This window comes from Pithys albifrons, chromosome 24 (assembly GCF_047495875.1).
Source record: "Pithys albifrons albifrons isolate INPA30051 chromosome 24, PitAlb_v1, whole genome shotgun sequence".
Lineage (NCBI taxonomy): Eukaryota > Metazoa > Chordata > Aves > Passeriformes > Thamnophilidae > Pithys > Pithys albifrons.
The window spans coordinates 7,456,416-7,462,846 of record NC_092481.1 but is presented as its reverse complement, the minus strand read 5'-3'; positions in this window follow the sequence as shown (position 1 = coordinate 7,462,846).

Here is a 6,431-nt window from a genome sequence, read left to right as displayed (position 1 = left end):
TAGCTCGGGCCGGGATCACATTTTCCCCAAGCAGAGCCCGGGCCTTCCCTGCCGGCACCGCCCGCACTGCGGGGCCTGCCCTGCCCTGCCCTGCCCTGCCCTGCCCTGCCCTGCCCTGCCCTGCCCTGCCCTGCCTGGGGCAGCGCTGTGTGCTTGGGCTGGGGCTGGGGGGCCTGGGGGGCCTGAGGCAGTTTGGGGCTATGGGACCCTGTGGGACCCGGGGCAGGATGGGGCTGTGGGGCCTGTGGGACCCTGTGGGGCCCGGGGCAGGATGGGGCTGTGGGGCCTGTGGGACCCTGTGGGGCCCGGGGCAGGATGGGGCTGTGGGGCCTGTGGGACCCTGTGGGGCCCGGGGCAGGATGGGGCTGTGGGACCCGGGGCAGGATGGGGCTGTGGGACCCGGGGCAGGATGGGGCTGTGGGGCCTGTGGGACCCTGTGGGACCCGGGGCAGGATGGGGCTGTGGGACCCGGGGCTGGATGGGGCTGTGGGGCCTGTGGGACCCTGTGGGGCCCGGGGCAGGATGGGGCTGTGGGGCCAGCCCAGGGTGCCTGGGGGAGCAGCTCCTCTGCTGCCTCAGCGCTGGAAGAAGCGCCCTGTAATTTGTACCCAAATGCCTCCCTGCAGCCGGGAATGGCTCCCCGTGGAATGGATACCAGCGGAGGATTCACTGGTAATGACAAAACCTCCTTCTCTGCAGGGCGTTTTGCTGCCCTCGGTTCTGCATAACCAGATGTCTTTACGCAAATATCATCTTTGAATGCCCTTGAATTCATCTGGAGCAGGAAAAACTGCTGTCAGCCCCTCTCTGGAGCTGACAGGGCCAAAGTCCTTCTCATTCCCATCCCTGCAGCTCCTGCATGGCCTCAGCTCCCTGGAGCCAGTGGAATATTCCCTTCTGTTTGTTTTACAGTCTCTCTGATTCACGGGGTGGGACAGGTTGGCAGTCGGTGTGTCCCTGTAACCAAAGGGCTGTGGGAGCACGGCAGGACCGGGCCAGGAGCCTCCCTCAACGACTGCCCATTAATTAATTGCAGCCTGTACCACAAAGGATACCCCCACTGTCCTTGGAACATGGGTGGGATGGAGGGGAGGGAAAATATTTCCCCTAAATGAAATTGTCACAGAAACATTCAAGCATCCATCAGTCTTGGGCTTTACAGCCACTTTACTGCATGGCAGAGTAAGAAATTGGCACCAGGTGGGCCAAATGTCCCCAGCAGATTCAGGAACTGGTTTAACGAGGGGCTTTTATGGTGAGGCCATTGCAGCACCTGGCAGGGCAAAGCTGTATCCTCTGGTGGGAAAGGCAGGAGCTGAGTCCTCTTTCCAGGGTAAGGAACACGGAGCCAGGTGCTCCCCACTGAGCCAAGGGCTGCACCCTCCTCTACTTCCCCTTCCTCCTCCACCACAAGTTTGAAAATCACAGGGTTTTGTAAACCTTGAAAGCCTTTACAGCCTCCCCAGAGCACTGAGCCACCTCCTTGGGAACAGGCAGTGGCTGAGCACAAAGGAACAGCTCTCCCACAGAGCCCGTTAAGGTGGGTGTAGAGCAACAAATCTCTGGTCTGAGGCACTCTGGGCCTTTTCATGTTTCCCCAGCCTGACAAAGGAGCTGCCAGGGCTGTTTTCCCCTCACCACTGCTGCATTTCTGCTCCAACAAAGGCTCTCCCATGCTGTTATCTTGCAGAGCAGCTACCAGCTCATTTCATTTACACCCAACTGCACCAGCCTCGCCTCTTGTTTAATACCCTTTCAATTATTGTACTTTTAGGTGACATTTGCCTGGTTTCCAGCTGCCACCTACCAAACCCCTCACAGTCCCCATTCAAACAAAACCTCTAACGATGCTCAGAACAGCTTTGAAGGCTGAAAGCTCTTGATTCTTTCCTAGTGCAGTAATTGCTGCTTATATTATTCTGGAAGATTTATTTTTTTCTTTTGATAATACTTAATTTGTCCAAGTTTTACATAATAAACCACCAGTTCTCCTAACAATCCATAGGGAAATGAGTGTCACCCACCTTAACAGTGGTGAGGAATGAGTCAGGAAAGTTCAGAGACTTATTCAAAGCTAAATCTGCACCAAGCCAGGGAGTCAAACAAAGCAACTCTGGCCCCCACCTGTGCTCAGTGGGTCACTCCTCGCTGTTATTTTATGCTGCATTGAGGAGGTTCATTTCTGTTTGGCAAAGCAGCAAAACAACCTATTATTGTTTCACTTCTCCAGCACTTTTGGCCTTTCTGCAGCAATTTTCCATCTCAAACTTTCCAAGTGCTTTTGAAACCAGAGGCATCAGATGTTAAAGATATCAAAGCAGGCATTCTCCTGCCCTGGCCCTCGCTGTTCCACGGGTGGGATTCACTGCCACACTGACCCTGGGGCTCAAAAATGGGCTTTTATTTCTAGAGGGAACTTTTCAGGCACTGGAGGAGCTCAGCACTCAGGTCAGCAGGACCACAAGATCAACACACTGGTTTTAAGCATAATGAAAGTGCTTTGAGAAGGAAAGTGCTGAGGAAGTTTGGGAAGGCAAGAGCCACGCAGTGAGGCTGCAGCTGTAAGTGAGAGCCTGTCCTGAGCCTGGGGTTCATTAAAGCAATGGTGGAGGGAGCTGAGAGAAGAACCTGCCCACAGACACCTATTAAAAGAAAGGCAGGAATGACACACCCTGGTTTAAAAATACCAGCATTCCCATTCCAGGGCTAATTCGGGATCCGGGGCTGGGATGCTGCAAAGGCCTTTCCTGGAGCCTTTCGGTGGAAGGGCAGTGGCCACAGGCCCAGCCCACGTGTCCCAGTGCTCTGCTGAGCTGGTGCCCCCTTGGCAGAGCAGCTCCAGGAGCCCTGGTTTCCCTCCTCCCACCCAGGCACTGAGCAACATTCTGGCTCCATCCATCACCTGCCACCTCAGCCGGTCCATTCTGTCATTGTTCCCCCTGTCCTGAGCAGATCTGGGTTTGGAGCTGCTGGGAAGGTGTGAGCCTGCCAGATTTACAGGCAGCACAGGGCAAAACTTCTGCTGCTGTCAGCCTGCTGTAATTCCCACCCAGCTGTCCCTGCATAGCTCCTTTCCATCGGGGCAGATGCCAAACTTCAGCAGTGGCTGCAGGCTCAGGACTGGAGTGAGCAGCTGAGGACACACCGTGTGGAGCTGGACCCGGAGCCAGCAATGGCCACGGGTGAAACCCCCCGTGGAAAACAGCCCTGCTGTGGGCTGGGGCAGAGCTACAGGAGCAGAGCACACATTCCATGCCATTATGTGGGAAGCTGACTTCATCCCACAATTTCTGGGTCACTCCTCTTTTCCACGCTCCCAGTTAACACCTCTCCCAGCACAGAGGTCGGGGAACTAAATGTTTCTAGGAAACGTTCATCAGAACTTTTAGCGGCAGTAATTGCAGTCGGAGGCATTGAACAATCGATGTACTTTCCATGGTTTTTTCCCTTCCCTGGTTACTGGCATATGGGCCTTGCCCCGGGGAGCTGAACGGTAATTAATGCATTTTGTGGTTAAATGTTTGGACTCAGCATCTCGCGGCGCCTGCAGAGGGAGCAGGGCCGTGCACAAAGCGGGCATTGTATGCAGGTCTCGCCGCTGCTGCCCCGGGTCCCCGCCGGGGGCAGCGTCATGGAACGCTGACACAGGACAGTGTCCACCTCATCTCCTTCGGTGCTGCTGAAACCCTGGGGCAGTCACACCGCCTGTCATCGCCCTGTTAGGAGGTGACACCCAAGGAGGGCAGAGCAAAGTTGGCTCTCAAGACCACCCAGCCAACAGGAGAGTGGAATGCCCGGCTGTGCCCTGGCAGCAGGAGCTGTTGCCATGCTCTGCTCCCCTCGCCAGGGACTCTCACTGCCCTACTTTCCCAATCCAGATATCGGCCTGTTCTCTGCTCTGAGCATCAGGAAACAAAGATTTCGGCTTCTTCCTTTTGTAAAAAGTGGCCTGGAAAGGACCAAGAGGCAGAGCTGGAGCCTCAGCTGTGGTGAAGGGAGCTGGGAGCCCAGTCTGGGTGCTGGGAAAGCTCCCTGGACACACCCCAGGGCAGCACTGTGCAGATGCACATGCACCAGGAGTTCCTTCAAGAAAAACCCAAAATCCATTGCAGATCTGGTTTGAAAAGTTATTTGGGAAAAAAAAAAAAGAGTTTCCTGCACCTGATTAAAATCTATTTCCCCACCTTTATGTATAGAAGTTGCCTGAAAGTAAATAAATCAAGGTATTGGCTGTTTTCTTTTAAGGTTTGTCTCCAGGTGATTCAAACACCTGGACTGATTAGGTGACTCCTCTAAAAAACCCCACTACACAACCTGCTCCTCCCCAAATAACAATTCCAGGTTTGCCTGGCTGTGGTCGATTAAGTGGTTAAATCAACCCACTCCCCTGAAGAGCAGCAATCAAAGGGCACCAGGAGGTTTCCTGCTGAATTTCCACCATCTGAAAAGGCTGCAAGTTGCCAGGAGCCCCTAATGAACTCGGTCCATTAGACCCCAGCTGGGTGTCCACAGCCTGGACTCGCTGCTGTCACAAAGCTCGGATGGAAGAGACACTGTTTGCTGTGGGTTTGAAATGGGGTGCAGGTTCTGTGCCCCCCAGGGCAGCCCCACAGCCCCCACATCCCGGTGCTCCTCTGTGTGTGCACAGGAAGCACCAGCCCCTTCCCACTTCCATCCCCCACGGAGGCATCTGCAGGGGATCAGCCCAATTACAGCAACCACACGGAGACCTGGATCCTCTCTGGGGTGAAGGTCAACATCAGAGAGAAAAAAAGCCATGCAAAAAAACCCAAATCCAACACCCAAATCTCTTTATCCTCACGTGGGCTTGATCCAAACCCATGGATGTTATGAAGAAATCCTTCCCTGAGAGGGTGGGCAGGCCCTGGCACAGGGTGCCAAGGGGAGCTGTGGCTGCCCCATGCCTGGGAGTGTCCAAGGATGGGGCTCTGAGTAACCTGAGTTGGTGGAAGGTGTCCCTGCCCGTGGCAGGGGTGGAACTGATTGAGCTTTAAGATCCCTTCCAACCCAAACCATCCCATGATTCTGTAACAGTGTAGGCACCTGATAATCCATCCCGATTTATGGCAAGACTGTCACTTTCAAAAATACCACCCACTGTTTTCTTCTCACTGCTGATGTTCTTGGCTCCACAGCAAAGCTTCAAACATGGCAGAAACCCTTGAAGAGAGTATGGGGCTACTTCCTGCTCCTGAGTGGCTACTGAACCCGTGCAGCTGAGGAAGGTGTGTGGTGCTACCTCACACCAGCAAGAGGAGAGAACAAAGCAAGGAACTTGTTCAAGATCCAGATGAAGACACTTCCCTGTCACTCGTGTCCTGCCCCAGGTAAGGAAAACCTCCCTCCCCTCCTCCTCTCCCTGTCTGAGCCTCAGACCTGAATGTGGTGCTGAGGGAACACCTTCCTGCCGTCGGCATAGGAGCCCTTTGTGGTGTGGTACCATTTCAGCAGCTGCCTCTCCTGTCTCTCCCCAGGCTCTGGCTGCTCCCAGCACTATAAGCCTCCCACATCAGACAGAGCCCACTAAATCCCTCACAGATTAGGCAGCTCTGAGGGACCCAAACCACCTCCCTGGGTGTTTGCCCCTCAAGGCCTGGCAGGCAGTAACACTGATGTGACTCTAACTGCCTTTTTATCACATGAGGACAGTGGGGTCATTGGAGCCCTGCAAAGGAGGCTGTGAGTCCCAGGCACTGCCCCTGGGAGCAGGGGCAGCAGGGGCAGCAGTGCCCAGGGGAGCAGGGGCAGCAGTGCCCATGGGAGCGGGGCAGCAGGGGCAGCAGTGCCCAGGGGAGCAGGGGCAGCACTGCCCATGGGAGCAGGGGCAGCAGGGGCAGCAGTGCCCAGGGGAGCAGGGGCAGCACTGCCCATGGGAGCGGGGCAGCAGGGGCAGCAGTGCCCAGGGGAGCAGGGGCAGCAGTGCCCATGGGAGCGGGGCAGCAGGGGCAGCAGTGCCCAGGGGAGCAGGGGCAGCAGTGCCCAGGGGAGCAGGGGCAGCAGTGCCCAGGGGAGTGGGGCAGCAGTGCCCACGGGAGTGGGGCAGCAGTGCCCACGGGAGTGGGGCAGCAGGGGCAGCAGTGCCCACGGGAGCAGGGGCAGCAGGGGCAGCAGTGCCCATGGGAGTGGGGCAGCAAGGGCAGCAGTGCCCAGGGGAGTGGGGCAGCAGTGCCCACAGGAGCAGGGGCAGCAGGGGCAGCAGTGCCCACGGGAGCGGGGGCAGCAGTGCCCAGGGGAGTGGGGCAGCAGGGGCAGCACTGCCCAGGGTTGAGGGCTCAGGCAGCTCCAGGCTGATCCTCGAGGGGGAATGTGCAATTGCTCCTCCAGACACGAGTCCTCCTGGGCTGCTGCTGCCCCAGCTCAGCCCCACATCTCCCCCAGGGGCCTCGTGTCCAGGCTGTGCCCCACCAAGG